The sequence below is a fragment of the Cupressus sempervirens genome, chromosome 8 (assembly GCF_028749045.1).
Source record: "Cupressus sempervirens isolate cs-2001-9-10 chromosome 8, ASM2874904v1, whole genome shotgun sequence".
Classification (NCBI taxonomy): domain Eukaryota; kingdom Viridiplantae; phylum Streptophyta; class Pinopsida; order Cupressales; family Cupressaceae; genus Cupressus; species Cupressus sempervirens.
Window position 1 is genome coordinate 590,064,478 of NC_143125.1, and position 17,883 is coordinate 590,082,360.

The window sequence follows — 17,883 nt, forward strand, 5'->3', positions numbered from 1 at the left end:
TTGTTGAGATAGTTTGTCCCCTTAATGATTTTCTCAAGAAGGGAGCAAAAATAGAATGGGTTCTAGAAATTAAGAAATCATTTGAAGACATCAAAGTGGCTATTTCCACAGCTCCAATACTTTTCAGTCCAGATTACGAGTTGCCATTTAAATTATACTCTTTTTCTTTAGAACATTCATGTGATGGGATTCTTACACAGAAGAAAGAAAAATAAGATGAAAGACCCATTGTTTTCATTGCTTGTCCAATGAAGAATTTTGAGTTGAACTATCCTAAGATCTTGATAAATAGTCCTTTTGCTTTGATAAAGGTGGTAAAGAAATTCTGCCATTATATACTAAGGAGAAAGGTGTATGCAATTGTGCCTAATCTTGTGGTTAAGTCATTACAAATACAAAATGAATTTTGCAAAAGATGTGGAAATGGATAGCAATACTACAAGATTTTGATTTAGAGATTCAGCCAATGAAGTTGGTGAGAGGACAAGGATTGATGAAGATGATAGCTGATAATGAGATTAGAAATGAGAATAAATTCAAATTTGATGAAAAAATCAACACAGAAGATCAACAAAAGAAGATTATAGTATCTGAAGTTGATATTGATCAATATATGATAATGGATCTTTGGTGTCAAGATATTGTTTACTATCTTTTACAAAATCAATACCCCAATTGGATGAATAGTTCCCAGTGTAGAGGTCTCAAGATGAAGTGTGAATCTTACATGCTACAAAATAGGAAACTATATAAAAGTAACTACGAAGGAATCTACTTAAAGTGTTTGGGATGGGAAGAAGTAAAAGAGGTTTTGGCATAGTTTCTTGATAAGTATGGCATGGGAAATGGATCAATAGAGGCAATGGCCCATATGATAAATTAAGATCAGGTTATTTTTGGCCTACAATCTTCAAGGATACTTTTGACAATGTGTGTACGTGCCACATTTGTCAAACTAGTGCTAATAGAGAGAGACATCTGGCTATTCCATTACAACTAGTATTTGAGGTACACTCTTTTGCAAGGTGGAGGTTGGACTTTATTGGTCTAGTAAATCCATCATCATCGATAGGACTTACGTTTGTGCTCATCGCTATAGACCATTGTACATACTGGATAGAAGTTGAAGCTTTTAGAAATTGAACAACAAAAGTGATTACTGGTTTCCTGGAAGAATGTATTGTTACTAGGTTTGGTATGTCATTCTTCCTAGTTTTTGATAATTGGTCAGCCTATGCATCAATATTCCTTACCCATTGGGTGCTAGATAATTAAGTTATAATCAAGTTCTCTTCAAATTACTATCCCCAAGGAAATGGTTTAGCTAAATCTACAAATAAGAACTTGATCACGATGATAAGAAGTTTGTTGAAGGAAAATCCTAGAGATTGGCATACTCTATTTCATAAGTATTAGGCAAGGTATCTCCTCCCATAGTTTGGATTGTAGTGGCAATGTCACTGTTAAAAGCTTTGAGGTAATGCAAGAAGGCATTACTAGGGGTAGATTTTACTGAAGTAGGTATTCTATCCCAAGTCTTTTGAAATCTATAGTTGAAATCAGTCATACATTCATGGGCGGCTCTTTTTATAGTAGTCAACTATTCTAAAAGTGACAAATGGTCACTTTTGTCCTCAAAGTGTTTACATAGTCCTACTCCTAATCCATCCCAATTTGCTATAGAACCATGAGCCAAACCGCTATACCATTGTAATGTTTTTCCTTTCAAGGATGAGGCTAGAAGCCTAACTACAAAATCATCCTCTGTAATACCATGGATATTATAGACATTTGCAACTTCTTGAATGTGTTCTGAGGGAGAGATAGAAGTTTCACCAATAAATTTTGGTATACTTTTGAGTGCAGCTATTGGTATGTCATGTCTTTGGACCAATAAAAGAGGACTCCCACCATTAAAGGTGGCAAAAGTATGGGCTCTAGGCTGTTCCATATAGACAAGTGATCTATTGACATGTGTTGATGGCAATCTAGGCTAAGATCTAACAGTAGGAGGAGTAGAGATAGATCTTGCAGGTGTATTTGTTGCTAACTGGCGATAAAGATACTCTAGTCTTCCTTCTTCTAGGATTTGAAAATGAAAGCCCTTGGTACTGAAATTTACCTCTAGAAAATGCCCTTATTTCAGCTTTGGGCATGAATTACTGCAACTTTGGTCTGGAACCAAATGTATTTGAAGCTCAGAGTCACCAAGTACTTGAAGAATGAGCCTCTTGAAAGCTTGAACACCGAAGCTAGTACTATCTCCTTGGTATTAATATTGAAATACAATAAAGTTTTAAACATTTTATTTTTTGTATTTCTCGGGCATTAAAATAAGATTAAAGATGGGAAGTGGCTATTGGGTGGGTCAAGTATTTGAATTCAAATTTTGGTGAGAGGGAAAAATAAGTAACATTAGCTTTTCAAGAGAGGATTTTGAAAGAATTCCTTTCATTAAGCATCTTGCAAAATGACATCTCAACAATACTAAGAAATACCTAAAAGAAAAATAATTACTTTCAAAATAGGAGAAAATATTGGAAAAAGAGGAGATCTTTTGGAGATAAAAATCAAGAGAAATGTGGTTAGCAGAAGGGGATTATAATACAAAAAAAATTCATAACAACATTGTTATTAATAAAGCTTGAAATACAATCACAAACATTAAAAATCCAAAAGGTAACGTTAACCATTTTGCCTCCCCCCTCCAAATTTGAATTTTCAGGGTGATTGTCATGATCAACATTCAGATTTGATTATTCAAATATATTTGCCATGCAAGCCAATAGGGATACAACAAAAATCTTTGCATTTTCTTTTATACCCCTAAGCCTTATAAATTTCATATCAAAGGAGGCTTTTCAAGATATGATGATGTGATTATCCCTCATTTCTTTGTTGCAGGTAGTTAGTACTTAATCATCAAGGAGGTCATGACAGTTTGACATAGTCAAATTCACAACTAGTCACATCATAAAAGTTAACTTCAACTTTAGGCATTCTCAAGCTACGACCATTTGAAGGTCAACTCTAATAGTCAAGATTCATGTGTTATTGCACAGTGATAGGAGGTTAAGGGTTAACCATAGTTCAAGCTATGATGCAATGATTACTTTGATCACTTTCTTATAAGATTAAACATCAAAGTTATAGTTAAGCTATGAAACTACAGATGTAGTTAGTCACACAAGCGCATGCCAGTTTCAAGAAGAATTCCTTTATGTATCATCATAAGGGTCAGGAATATTTTATTGAATGAGGACAAATCAATTCAATCAATGTGATTCAATCAAAATGAGCTTCAAGATTTAAGTCCCAACCATACAAAGGGTCAATGGGCCATAGTCAATCCCAGTCAATTGCATCATCATGGGTGGCTAAGAGAAAACCATGGTTAGAGTGGTGATGGTGTAAAATTCTTGGTTTCTCATTCATGGGGTTAGCATAAGAGTTTAAGGCTTAAGTCACAAGTGAGCAATCATGGTTAAAGGTTGTCTTCGCATAGTCGCAAGTGTTCAAGCTAGAGTCAAGATTTAAGTGATGATAGTGCGAATGGAAACACAAATAGTTAGGTTCTTCATAATTGTGAGGTCGTGAATATTTCATGCCAGCTAGGGAGTAAGCTATGAAGGGGTGACTAAGGTAAGATAGTTTCTTTTGCATTGTCAAATGATTAGAAGCTTGTTAAGTCTAAACCATGGCGATGGTGCAAAAGGCTAGTTCTCATTGTTCACCGAGTCGCAAGCATTTGATGCCAACCTCAAAATGAGACTATGATACAATGATCAAAAGGAAATGAGATAGTCACTAGGTCACTATAGTTAAGGGGATAAAGTAAAGTTAGGTTGTAATGCAGCCATTAAGTATGAAATAATGGGTAGTCATGGTTTAAAAGGGTTGAATAGTTAAAGAAAGAATTAAGTTGTGAATTTGTGAACAAGGGAAGTCAGTGGTCAATAGGAAAATAGAATTTGGGCGAGGTGGAAAAATATTTTAGGGACATTGGTCCACATGGTGAGTTAGATGGTGCAGTCCATTTGACTTGATGAAATGGTTGACTTGGCATGTTGAGAACAAAGAGAAGCTGCTTGTTGATGGAAAATCAAATCCTTTTGATCATCTAGAACCACTTTCTAGTGTTTTCCATTCTTATTCAATGCAGTCTCTTTCCTCCACTACTCTGGCTTTTCATTTTTCCAATCTAATTAGTTATGGTAGTCATTTATGTCTATTTAGGGTTAAAATTGGGGTGAAAGATATGATTTTTTTGTATATGGACATGTACCTAATCAAATCTTCCTTGGATAAATAGCAATTGATCTCTTCATAATGTAATGACAGTTGTTGAACTTTGGCTTAAGATAGAAGTTTCTCAGTTATGCTCAAACTATAAAAGTAGGTTTTGTAACCATTTAAAGGGTTAGTCTTTTTTCTCAAATTCTATAGTAGTTGTATCATATTCTCTTCTACTATAATTTCCTCTTGTCCATGAATGAATATATCTCTTTGTTTTACCTCATTCTCCCATTAATATAAGTGCAAAACCTTCTTGTCTTTGTTAGTGTATTACTTTCACTCTTTAATCTACATGACTGTATCTATTTGGCCTTGAATAATATACAGTGAAGTTCCTTCCTTATAGAATCAATTTAGTTCCTAATATGTATGTACTCATTGAACTAAGGAAAAGGTTAAATCAATGTATTTTGAGAATGTATTGGTGAATAGTGTATTGTTAGGTAGACAAGGATAACTTTAGTGGCTAATATTCACCAATTGGCTAATCTCACTCATTAGGGACACCAAATTTGGCTATTTTTTTTTTCCATTTTTAGGGTGTCCATGTTCTATGCTCTATACATAAATTGGGTCTCATGCTTAGGCTAATCGCCTATAATAATATAGAAGTAATTATATTTTAGTGATTACTTCACCAATGGAATCTAATTTTCCTATGTAGTAAATTAAATATTCTTGCCTAGAGTTTTCAAGGCTTGTCTTAATTGATGGTCATATTTGCCAATATTTGGTAAAAATTTAAGTTACACTACAAATTAAGTATGTAAATATGACATGTGTCTCTGTTGGTGTAAATAAGTATTTACTATTTACACTTACTTAAGTTTACTTAGGTCAATGCATTATTATTTCTCAGGTGAAACACTTAGGAGTTTGTGTACTCTTATGAGTTGTTATGTTAACAACACCAGAGTAAGAAACTCTAATTCAGCACATGGTATCTACAACATTGGAGTTTTCATAATTAACTAAGTTGTCATGTAGACAACACAGTTATTAGCACTCTTAATTAAGCACATGGTGTCTACAACATAATTTTGTGTACTACACCTTTGTAGGCTTATCCTCTCATCATCACTCTTACTCTTGTGCTTAATGGAGGATAATCCACTTCTAGTGGACATGTGCTTGGTTGTAAGACTTATCAGTATGTTGATTTCGAGGCATTCTAGAAGCCTTTATATATAGGCACTCCTAGTGCACTTTCACATTGAATTAAATACTATATTATTATTTTGATCATACTCTTTCTGGTCTACTATTGTACTTGTGCTTGAGTTCCTTGATCTTGGGTGATTTTTCCCTAAGGCAAATTCTTACATGGTATCAGAGCTTGGGGAGATTCTCTTCACATAGCCATTCGAGACCATTCTTGCTTCAACACCTTGACCCAGATCTAGAGAATTCGAGGATATTGGGAGCATCTAGGGCCAAAGAAAACCTCACCATTGCATTCAAAATGTCAATTCAGTGAAATTTAACTATAAATTCACTTACCTTGGGCAACAATCAAAATTGAGGCAAAATTCTTTTTGCAAACTGGCACCCAAAGGCCCGATTTGCAAAATTGGTACTGATCATTTTAGATCTCTAAATTTAGATTTCAGATCTGCATATTTTATCATTTGCATCTCTGCTCTTTTATTCAAATTTGCATTATTTTCCAAAATTTTTTTTGGCCATTAGGCTAGTATGAGAGATTTTTTGCAGGCATAGATTGGAGCTTGTTGGTGCTGATCAAATATTGGCATCATATTTAGAAGCTCAAAAAAACCCCAGACTAGATTTTGTTTCATCCAAATCAAACTTCTAAGGCCAAATCTAGAGCCACTTATTTTTTGGAGGCGCAATAGCGACAATTCAGGAAAAATAATTACAGTAGTGATTTTCAAACAGCGATATCTCCCTCATACGGACTCCTTTCTGGGAGCAATTTTTTTTTTTTTTTGGGGTAGAATTTCATGATCTACACATTGGTGTAGGTGGTTTGAGATCTTTGTTCCTAAATTTTTTTGCAACTCGCAAATCCTAATTTTTGCTACTTCAAATGCTTAGTACGAGCTCATCTGGACACATAATCAGGTTCTATTTTTTTGAAAGTGCATTTTTTTTATCTACTTTCCAAATCTAAAATCAAATTATAGGCTTCTATGGAGAGAAATACTACTTTTAGAAATAGGTCCTAAATTTACAAAGGGGCCCATTGTAATCACACTACCTATAAAGTGCCAAATCATGCATTAGGGGGGGTTGATTGATTATTTCTACATTTTTGGGGGTACACACATCGATCTCATAGAGTCTTCTCACATACGTCATTCTGGTATAAGACCGAAGTTGACACTAAGGAACTATTAGAAATGGAGTGCCTTAATCATTGATTATTTAAGCAGAGAACATCTAGAAGTTTTTCCTTATCTATCTTCCAAAATAGTGCCACCTAGTCCTAATTGGGCATATCATCTTCATCTTCTTATTTTCTTTATGTACAATAGCATGAGTAAGGAATCTTTTGCTCCTCTTCGTATGAAAATTTTTTCTCATGATGTTTCGATGGCTCTTTGGGAAGCATATGGAGATCCACAAATTCCTCCATTTCCAAAGTATATTCTCTCTTTAGTCACTTCAGCATTAGTTCCTCCAAGTCTAGATGAGATCCCAACACCTAATACTCCTATTGATTCTATTGATCCAGTTTTAGCCACAGATTCTTTTGATTTAGTGTATCAGGAAACATTATGTCTTCCTACTTTAGCTTCATGGGATGAATTCCTTCCAAACATTGTAGAGCTATTCATGGAGTCTCACATTAAAGACATGGGAGACATCATCAATACCATTTGTCTTCTCTTTGTTGAGGAGACTACTTCATCCATTGTGGAAACTAATCGTGACACTAGCAATAGTGCTTCAATAGATTTAGATATGTGGGGTCCTATTGATAGATACAGGGAGGGGTCACAATATTAGCACATTCCACATGCACACATTCTCACTGTGATAGGTCCAGCATAGTAGGGTACACCTAGTCTTATATATATCAGTTGTAGGAGGTCTCTTTATCATTTGAGGAGACACTTGGCTCTTTGGGGCATGTTCTACATCCATCCTTGTTAGCTCTGCATATGTTCTTTTCTGTAGTGTTGGAAAGAGTGACCATCAACATTGACACAATGATAGTTGAGAAAGTTTTAAGAACACCATTCATCATTGGAATTATTTCTACACATAGGGAAAACATCTCACTTGTACCTCTACCATTGTTTCTTCCAAAGGGGAGGAACATTATTCAATGTTCATGGATCAACTTCTACATTGGAACAGCTATCAATGATCAGTACTCTACATTTTGTTGGGGGGGGGGGGGGGGGGGGGGGGGGGGGGGCGGTGGGCGAGGACTACCTTGTCTCCTTTCTTCTCTCTCTTGTGGGGGGGACCTTTTCCTCCTTTGGGATTGTATTCCTTTTATACTTCTTTATTGTATATACTTGATGTATGTCATAGTGGGGTGGTCTTCATTACTCCATCCATCCATGCATTTTTTTTCTTCTTTTCTCTTTTTGAGGGAGGGTTTTTTCCATGAGGTTTTCCCTCTTTCTCCACTTTATGAGAGATTGCATTGCATTATGTACATGGGTGCCTAACATGGCCTAGTAGTCAGGACCCATTATGCATTTCATCCTAGCTTTTGTAAGATTAATTGCATTCCCCTAAGTTGCACTTAAGGGGGGGTTTTGGTGTAAATAAGTATTTACTATTTACACTTACTTAAGTTTACTTAGGTCAATGCATTATTATTTCTTAGGTGAGACACTTAGGAGTTTGCGTACTCTTATGAGTTGTGTTAGAATCTGAAAAGATTAATAACCCAAAAAACTAGTGCAAAGAGTAAATATCTAAACTATGAATGCAAATGATACAAATTCAAAATAGCATCATAGAGTTAGTCTCCAAGAGAGTAATGCAAATGCTGAAGCAAAATAGCATTAAGAGGATGCAAAAATAAGAGATACAAATACAAGCCAGGTAGCATGCTTATATAGGCTAGGAAGAGGGAGGAGGTGGCAACACCAACCAATGAGGAGAAACCATCTATCGGACTAAAGATAGCAAAGTATTTTCCCAAGATAGCTAATGGATGCTCACATGTAGGAAGGTGACACCTCACAACCATTCACCTAATAAGACATGCTTTATTAACCTAAGTGAGATTATTAAAAGTGTAGGAAAAACCTAGCAAAATAGAAAAATTTAAAAACTACACTAACACCCCCCCATAAGCGAAGCTTAGGTGGATGTAGAAATGGGTCCCGACAACGAGGCCATGTTAGGTACCCAAGTACAATGCAAGAAGATGCAACCTCTGAAAGCGGGGAAAGAGAGAAAACCATAAGGGAAAAACCCTCCCCCAAAAAGAGGTAAGAACCTAGTGAAGAACTGAAGAAGTCTCCCACTAGGGAAATTGTCCCCTAAAACAGGAACAAGGAGTGATCATGAAGAAGCAGCATCACTGAAGCATGAAGAACCGCAAAACTCTATCAAAATGTTGATCTGTAGAACCCCCATGGAAATAGAAGGCACGAACCATCAACCAAAGGAACCTCCATGGAAATAGAAGGCACGAACCATCAACCAAAGAAGCATAGAACAACAATATAACCTCCCCTTAAGGTAGGTGAGGTGATAGGTAGCTGAAAAGATGGGCCAAAAATCTCTTACAACACAGGAGCCAAACACATCGAGAGTGAGGTACAAACACAAATAAAGGCATGTGTCGTCGACACTACATGAGGAATTAGAGAAAGAGGGCGTATAAGCGGCAAACAACTATCCCCCCCATGGCACTTTATATAATAGTGCGAGTACAACAAATCACAATGATGAAAAGGATCCTGAAATGCAAGAGTGGCACTTTATCTCAGTGCATTGCATAAAGATGCTTACAATGAATATCAACAATGATTAGAAAAAATATAAGGCTGAAACAAAACGAAGCAACTGAAGCAACAAAATCGATCTCTGAACCTAAAACAAACAGAATATCCACCAGAATGCTAAAATGCAAAAGACTGAATAGGATGTGTCTAGAATAGAATCTGGAACAACAACTAGCATCACTAGAAAGAGCACAGAAAGAGCTTTCCAGCGATATAAAGAAGTCCAAAATTGGAGATCGGAAGCTCAAGATACGCCTCCCGGAGTGCAAAATAGAACATCCAGCTTTGACTGCCTTAATAGGCAACCAAACTGCACCAAAACTCAAAAATACCTATACCAACATCTCCGTCTCAGAATCAGCTTTCCGGCGCTTCTTTCGGATCAGAAAAATACCTCCGTATGCAAAAGTTATGGCCAAAAAACCTACTGCTACTCCAAAAATGCACTTGTTGGAAAATTTTAGACAGTGGCCTAAATTTGACGGTCGTATGCCCGTCATAAGACTGTCGCCGGAAAAAAATTTCAATCATCGGAAAAAGACGTCAGCAAGTCGTAAAGTGACGTCCATGCTGGAAAAAGAAATCAGCGTCGGGAAAGTAACGTCAATGCCGAAAAAAGACGTTAGCGCCGGGAAAGTGACGTCGTTGCAGGAAAAAGCCGCAGAGCGACGTCGGAGGAATATCCGCCGGCGGCGGTGGCGCCTAGGAGGAAAACCTGACGATGCAATTATCGTCGGTGGGCGGCAACGGCGGGGCTAACATTTTCGTGGCGGTGGCGGAGGCTTCGTTGCGGCTACAGAAGCGGAGGCCGGAGAAGCTGGGCGGACGACTGGATAACGGTAGCGACGGAGGCTAGAGAAGCTGGGCGGGGGCGGTCGGATAACGGCGGCGGCAGATGCTGGAGAAGCTAGGCAGGGGCGGCCTAGCGGTGGCTGCTGGGCGGTGCTGCGGTGGAGCAGCCCTACACCCCTTTTTTTTTTTTTTTTTTAAATCGACGTGTGTCCGTACGATCCGTACGGAAGGCCCTGCGGGTAAAAAAATTTTGCCTCCCAAAGTTCTGTCTCCAAAAACGAAAAGCTTTATATGAATCCTGACTACAAATGGCCTTTTGAATCCAATGGTGATGTCTGTTTGGGCTGAAAGTGCTCCAAAAATTTGCTGATCCCCTGATTTGAAGAAAAATTGCATTCAAATTTGCAGCTGCCAATGGAGAGGGGTATGGCTGTAGCTTTGCATGCTCGATTCTGAAAAATATACAACTTGCATGCAAAATCTAAAAGATACCCAAATGGTTTTTCGGGGCTGCGAACAAAACCCAGAAAGTGTTTTTTTTTTTTGTCAAAACTTTTCTGATTCTCAGGATCATCCAAAGATGTAAGAGAAGAGCATACTTCGTTTTTCAAAAAACTACAATAAAGTTTATTTCCCCCCCCCCGCCCTCCCCCCCGAATCTCTCAAATAAGGAAACTAAAATCTACTCTTGCACATAGAAAAGCTCTGATACCATGTTAGAATCTGAAAAGATTAATAACCCAGAAAACTAGTGCAAAGAGTAAATATCTAAACTATGAATGCAAATGATACAAAATCAAAATAGCATCATAGAGTTAGTCTCCAAGAGAGTAATGCAAATGCTGAAGCAAAATAGCATTAAGAGGATGCAAAAATAAGAGATACAAATACAAGCCAGGTAGCATGCTTATATAGGCTAGGAAGAGGGAGGAGATGGCAACACCAACCAATGAGGAGCAACCATCTATTGGACTAAAGATAGCAAAGTATCTTCCCAAGATAGCTAATGGATGCTCACATGTAGGCAGGTGACACCTCACAACCATTCACCTAATAAGACATGCTTTATTAACCTAAGCGAGATTATTAAAAGTGTAGGAAAAACCTAGCAAAATAGGAAAATTAAAAAACTACACTAACAAGTTGTCATGTTGACAACACCGGAGTAAGCAACTCTACTTCAGCACATGGTGTCTACAACACTGGAGTTTGCATAATTAATTGAGTTGTCATGTAGACAACAAAATTATTAGCACTTTTAATTAAGCACATAATGTCTACAACATAATTTTGTGTGCTACACCTTTGTAGGCTTATTCTCTCATCGTCGCACTTACTCCTGTACTTAATGGAGGATAATCCACTTCTAGTGGACATGTGCTTGGTTGTAAGACTTATCAATATGCTGATTTCTAGGCATTCTAAAAGCATTCCAGAGGCCTTTATATATAGGCACTCCTAGTGTACTTTCACATTGAATTGAATACTATATTGTTATTCTGATCATGCTCTTTCTAGTCTACTATTGTGCTTGTGCTTGTGCTTGAGTTCCTTGATCTTAGGTGATTTTTCCCTAAGGAAAATTCTTACATGGTATCAGAGCTATACCAAATTCTTACAGTCTCTATTCTAAAGACTTTTCATCAAAAATTTTATCCTTTCTCAAATTTCTACAAAATATATTTGATTGGCAAATGTGTCATTACCTTGGAAAATTTCTTTAAAACTTGGTATCCCTTTAAAAGTTTGGCTTGGAATAGGATGTAGGTCATTGATTTAGGATCCTCAAGCCACCATTCAATAATTTGGAGGGAAACAATAATGATAAAAGTGGGTTAAATTTAACCTTAAATTTTGATAATTAATTAAGTGCCATATACTTATAATAATTATAATAATAATAAAATCATTATTTCTAGGTATGTGCACTTTTTTCCATGATTCACCAAGAATTTACAGAATTTTCATATGATTGAAAAATAATCACCAATAAAATTAAAAAATTTCCTACTTAAAAATAAAAATTTACTAATAGAAATTAATTTTTTTCCCCTTAACTAATGTTTGATTTGCCAAAATTTTACACTTTTTTCTAAAAGGGGGTTTCTTAAAGTTATCCCTACAAGCAGAGACAAGACTAAATAGACTATTTTGGTGTATCACCCCCTTTAGAATAGATTAGGTAGTTTTATTTTCATGCATCTACTTCTCCCTTTTCCTCTCAGAAGTAGTTAGTTGCACCCTAATAGTAAGGAAGTTGAACTTCTCTAGAGACTCAATCTCTAATTCCAAAGTCCCACACTTTCGAGATTGTTTCCATATTTCACAAGATTGTCTTTAGGTATTAAGTTTAGGCAAGGGTGCAAAATTTTGTGACAACAATTTTTGGTATGCTTGGTGGGATAGATATTGAAGCATTCTATGTCTATTGGTTCACTAGTGTCAAGAAAAAGAACTTCAAGTTCATGTCGAGGAGTTGGAGATAGTGTTGTTCTTAGCATTCTGAGCCTTCAAGAGGCTCACATTTAAGAACTTGGTGACTCTAACCTACTTCTACATCTTGGTTTCAAACCAAAGTTGTTGTAATTCATTCCTAAAGCTCAAATAAGGGAATCTTCTAGAGGTACTTTCCAATATAATTAACTTTCATTTTCAAATCCTAGAAGAAAAAGGGATAGACTATCCCTATCACCAGTTAGGATTTCAATAGAAACACATACACCTACAAGATCTCTTTCTACTCCTCCTATTGACAGGTTACAACCTGAGATACCATCTGTCCATTTGAATAGGTTGTTATTCCACATGGCACAACCTAGGGTACATGATTTTTCCACCTTCAATGGTGGGAGTCCTCTCATTCTAGCTCAAAGACATGACATCCGAATAGATACTCTTAAAAATCTACCAAACTTTACTAGTAAAACCTCTATCTCTCCCTTAGAGCATATTCAAGTAATCTCAAATATCTATAATAAACATGGTATTACAAAAGATGATATTGTTGTTAGATTATTAACAACATCATTGAAAGGAAAATCTCTACAATGGTATAGAGGTTTACCACATAATTCTATCACTAACTAGGATGAGTTAGGAGAAAGGCTGTGCAAGCATTTCGAAGACAAAAGTGAGCACCTATCACTCTTGGAGTAGCTAACCACAATTAAAAGAGAACCCCATGAATGTATGACAAAATTCAATCATAGATTCCAAAAAACATAGGATAGAATACCTATTGTAATAAAGCCTACCCTTGGTAATGCCTTCTTGCATTACTTGAGAGCCTTTAATAGTGATATTTCCACCACTTTACAATCCATGGGAGGGGATACCTTACCAGGTGCATATGAAATTGCCATAAAAGAAGAGAATATATTGATTCAAGGAGGAAAGTTAGCTCCAAGACCCCTAATACCTTTCTTTCCTAACATGCCTAATCAACAGCTTACAGTAGCCCCTATTCCTATGACATCTACATGTCAACCTCTCACTGTGATCCTAGTATCCTCTACATCCTTAAATGAAATATATAGAATCAAGGCCATAATGTAGATAATGTTGTAAAAGATAGATAAAATATTGCAAGATCAAAGTTCCAATATAGACAAGAAATTACAAGATCAGGATAGGAAGATGGATGACAACTTCTCAATAGAGCAAAAGATGAGAAACAAGGTGGTGACCCTAGAAAAGAAACAAGCCCAAAATTCTAGACCTTCTTGGCCTCACTATCAAAATTCCCTCACATATAATAGACCATCAAATCAAAATTAGGGTTATGCCCCATATAAACAAAATAGACCCATGGATAATGGACCCCTTTAAAATACAAACACAAACCCAAATAGGGCATCAGTTCTTCAGAACAATCTCTCTCAAGATCAAGATTTATGTTCCTCTTTCAACTATTCATATGAGTATTGTATGTGTTAGAAGGAAGAATCATTCCAAGTGCTAACCATACAAGAGGAAGAAACAGGACAATAGTATAATGATAGTTAGTCTACTAGTACTTCCCATTTGCAGTAGCAAAGTGATTGTTCTCTTATGAACCACCAACCAGAAGGACATTGTCATGCTAACCATGATGCCATAGCTCACAATACTAGAAGTGAAAGAAAATCTATTGAAGATGGCATACCTCTTCCACCAAATCAAGCTTCAACTTTAGATACTACTCCCCATATACTAGTGATGACTGCACAATCAAATGTTGCTCCCCAGTAGAAGCAAAATATAAGCAACAAAGCGTTTACTGAACCTCGGGCTATTCAAATTCACTCATCAGTTCTTATAGATCCCAAAGCTCTAGTCAAAGCAATCGATACTCCTTTCGATGTGACAGATCAAATGAAAAAGACTTTTGTTAACATCTCTATATGAGATATCATTGCCAGTATGCCATCAAAGAAGAAACTATTACAACAAGAGTTAGAGAGCCTAGGGGTAGACAATCAATTAGCCACATTAGGTGATGCAACAAGCCTAGTGTAGCCAGTAAAAGAAGGAGACACAAGTAAGAAAATTAGGCCTCCTCCTTTTTATGTCTCTTTAATTATACGAGACAAACTAGTTCATAATTGTATGATAGATTCAGTAGCTAGTAGTTTTGTGATGACTAAAGGTGTAGTTGACCTCCTTGATATTAAATATGAGCCAATGATTAAAGATGGCTTTCAACTAGATGGTAGCTTTGTTAAATTAGTAGGGATCCTAAAAAATGTGGAAATGACATTGCATTTTTTCCCTAGTTGTACTATTACTCAAGACATATCAGTAGTTGAGGTTGAGTGATATTTTTCCATATGTCTTTGTAGAGACTTCACTACACAAATAAGAGGTCACATTGAGGCACATTGGTCCTATATGTTATGTAGGACAAGATAAAATACACAAGTTTCTTTAAGGGTAGAACCTCTATCCCTTAATCACATAGAGACTTACACGCCTAATCTTGTAAACATGAATTGTACAATTCATGAGAAAGATGAGGAAAACATAACATATGAACCTACTACTTTCTTAGCAAAGGTGGCTAATTATCTTTTGGATGAATAGGAAACTAAATTCTAGTTTGATCTAAGACAAGAATCTCTAGAAATAGGTCTTGGCACCTATTGTATATTGGAGAAAGGTACTCCTATTCCCAGTCTCATGAAAAAAAAGGAGGACATTGATGGATTATGGAGCATGTTCTTTGATGGCTCAAGAAACAAGAATAGATTAGGGACTAGCGTGATGCTGGTCTCTCCTAGTTTGGAGAAGTTTTACTTCTCTTATAGATTCTAATTTAGTTGCACCAACAACATAACAGAATATGAAGCATTGTTTCAAGGCCTCCAACTTGCACAAAAGAGGGGAATCAATACTTTAAGAGTCTTTGGAGATAGTGAGCTAGTTTTTAATCAAGTAAGGAGCTAGAAAATCACAAAGATTAATCTTTTCAAATTATATAAACATAGGGTTTGGGATTTTCTTGAAGGTTTCCAGCCATTCAATATCTAGAGTGTCGCCAAAATGGAGAACAAACATGTTGATAGAATTGTAGAAATAGGTGCTCACTATGATGTACCGAAGCATGTTGAGGATAAAAGGGAGCAACATATCAAACTAGTTGTAAGGCCTGCAATCCGAAATAACCATGCTAATTGGCATGTGTTTGACTCTGGTGTACAAATTGTCAATTTTCTACAAAGCGAGGAAAATTTTTATGAGGGGAATCAATCCAAGCTATAGAGCCAATATGGTGACCAAATCATGAATCTCAGTTCCAACAAGTTGCCTAAAGGTCTAATCACTTTAGAGAGTATCTTCAACCCTAATGATCAAGCAAGGAACAAGGGTCCAAACCTAGCTCCAAATAAGGATGATCACATTCCAGTGGCCATTGCTAATGGAAGGGAAAGGTATGCTCTGAAGCTAAACAAGAAAAAATTGTTCATTTATGTCAAGAGTTCAATGATGTATTTGCATGGACATGTGATGATTTAAAGGTTTTTGACCCAAGTTTGTTTCAACATACTATAGATTTAAATAGTGATGCAAAGCTTGTAAGAAAAAAGCAAAGACTCGTCAATCCTAGGATTGAACCATTAATGAGGAAATATCTATACAAGTTGATAAAGGCTAGCATTATTTTTCCTATTAAGCATTCTTTTTGGGTAGCCAACCTTGTTCCTATTAGGAAGAAGAATAAAGAAATTAGATTATGTGTAAATTTTAGGGATCTTAATAAGGCTTCCCTCAAAGATCACCATCCTCTCCCTTCCATGGAGAAAATATTATCCAAGGTTAGTAGCTTTGAAATATTTTCCTTCTTGGATGAGTTTCTAGGTTATAACCAAGTGCTAGTCCAAGAGTCTATAGATATAAGACTGCTTTGAGTACTATATGGGGCACTTATTCCTATAGAAAAATGTCTTTTGGACTAACTAATATAGGTGCTACCTTCCAAAAAGATAGGGAGATGGCTTTTAAGTGCATGATTGAGAAATTTTTTCTTGTCTACCTCAATGAAATAATGCTCTACTCAAAGAATGTGGCAAACCAATTTGGTCACCTAAGGAAAGTGTTCAAATATATTTTCCATGCAGGCCAATAGGGATACAAAAATAATATTTGATTTTTCTTTTATATCCCTAAGCCTTATGACTTTCATATCAAAGGAGGCTTTTCAGGTTATGACAATGTGATTATCCCTCATCATTTGTCACAAGAAATTGGCACTTAACCATCAAGGAGGCCATGACAATATGACACAGTCAAATTCACAACTAGTTGTGTCATCATAGTTAACTTTAAGTTTAGGAATTCTCAAGCTACAACCATGTGAAGGTCAACTCCAGCAGTCAAGGTTCATGTGTTATCACATGGTCACAGGAGGTTAAGGATTAACTAGAGTTCAAGCTACGACACAACAATCGCTTTGATCAATTGCTTGCTCATAGAGTTAAGCATTAAAGTTATGGTTAAGTTGCAAAGCTACAAATGTAGTTAGTAACATAGTTGCAAGCTAGATTCATTAAGAATTCCTTTTCACATCATTGCAAGGGTCAAGAATATTTCATCAAATGAGGATAGATCAATTCAATCAATGTGATTCCATCAAAATAAGCTTCAAGATTTGAGTTACGACCATGAAAATGGTCAACAGGCCACAGTCAAACCCAATTCATCACCATCATGGGTATTCAAGAGAAAATTGTGGTTAGAGTGGTGATGGTGTGAAATTCTTGTTCACTCATTCATAGGGTTAGCATAAGAGTTTAAGTCTTGAGTCATGACTGAGCGATCATGGTTAAAGGTTGTCTTTGCATAGTTGCAAGTGTTCAAGCTATAGTTAGGATTTAAGTTGTGACAATGTGAATGAAAACACAAATAGTAAGGTTCTCCATGATCATGAAATCACAAAAATTTCATGCTAGCTAGGCAGTACTATGTAAAGGGGCAACTAAGGTAGGATAGCTACTTTCACATCATCGCACAGTTAAAAGACTAGTAAGTCTAAACCATGGCAACGGTGCAAAAGGCCAGTTCTCATTATTCAATGGGTCATAGGCATTTGATACCAACCTCAAGATGAGACTATAACACATTGATGAACATGAAATAAGGTAGTCGCTAGGTTGCTATAGCTAAGAGGATAAAGTAAAGGTAGGCTATGATGCAGCAATTAAGTATGAAATAATAAGTAGTTGTGATTTTGCAAGGTTAAATAGTTAAAGAAAGAATTAAGTTGGGAAGCCACAAAAAAGGGTAGTCAATAGTCAACTAGAAAATAGATGCCAAGTGAGGTGGCCAAATATTTTAGGGACATTGGTCCACGTGTTAAGTTAGATGGTTCACTCCATTT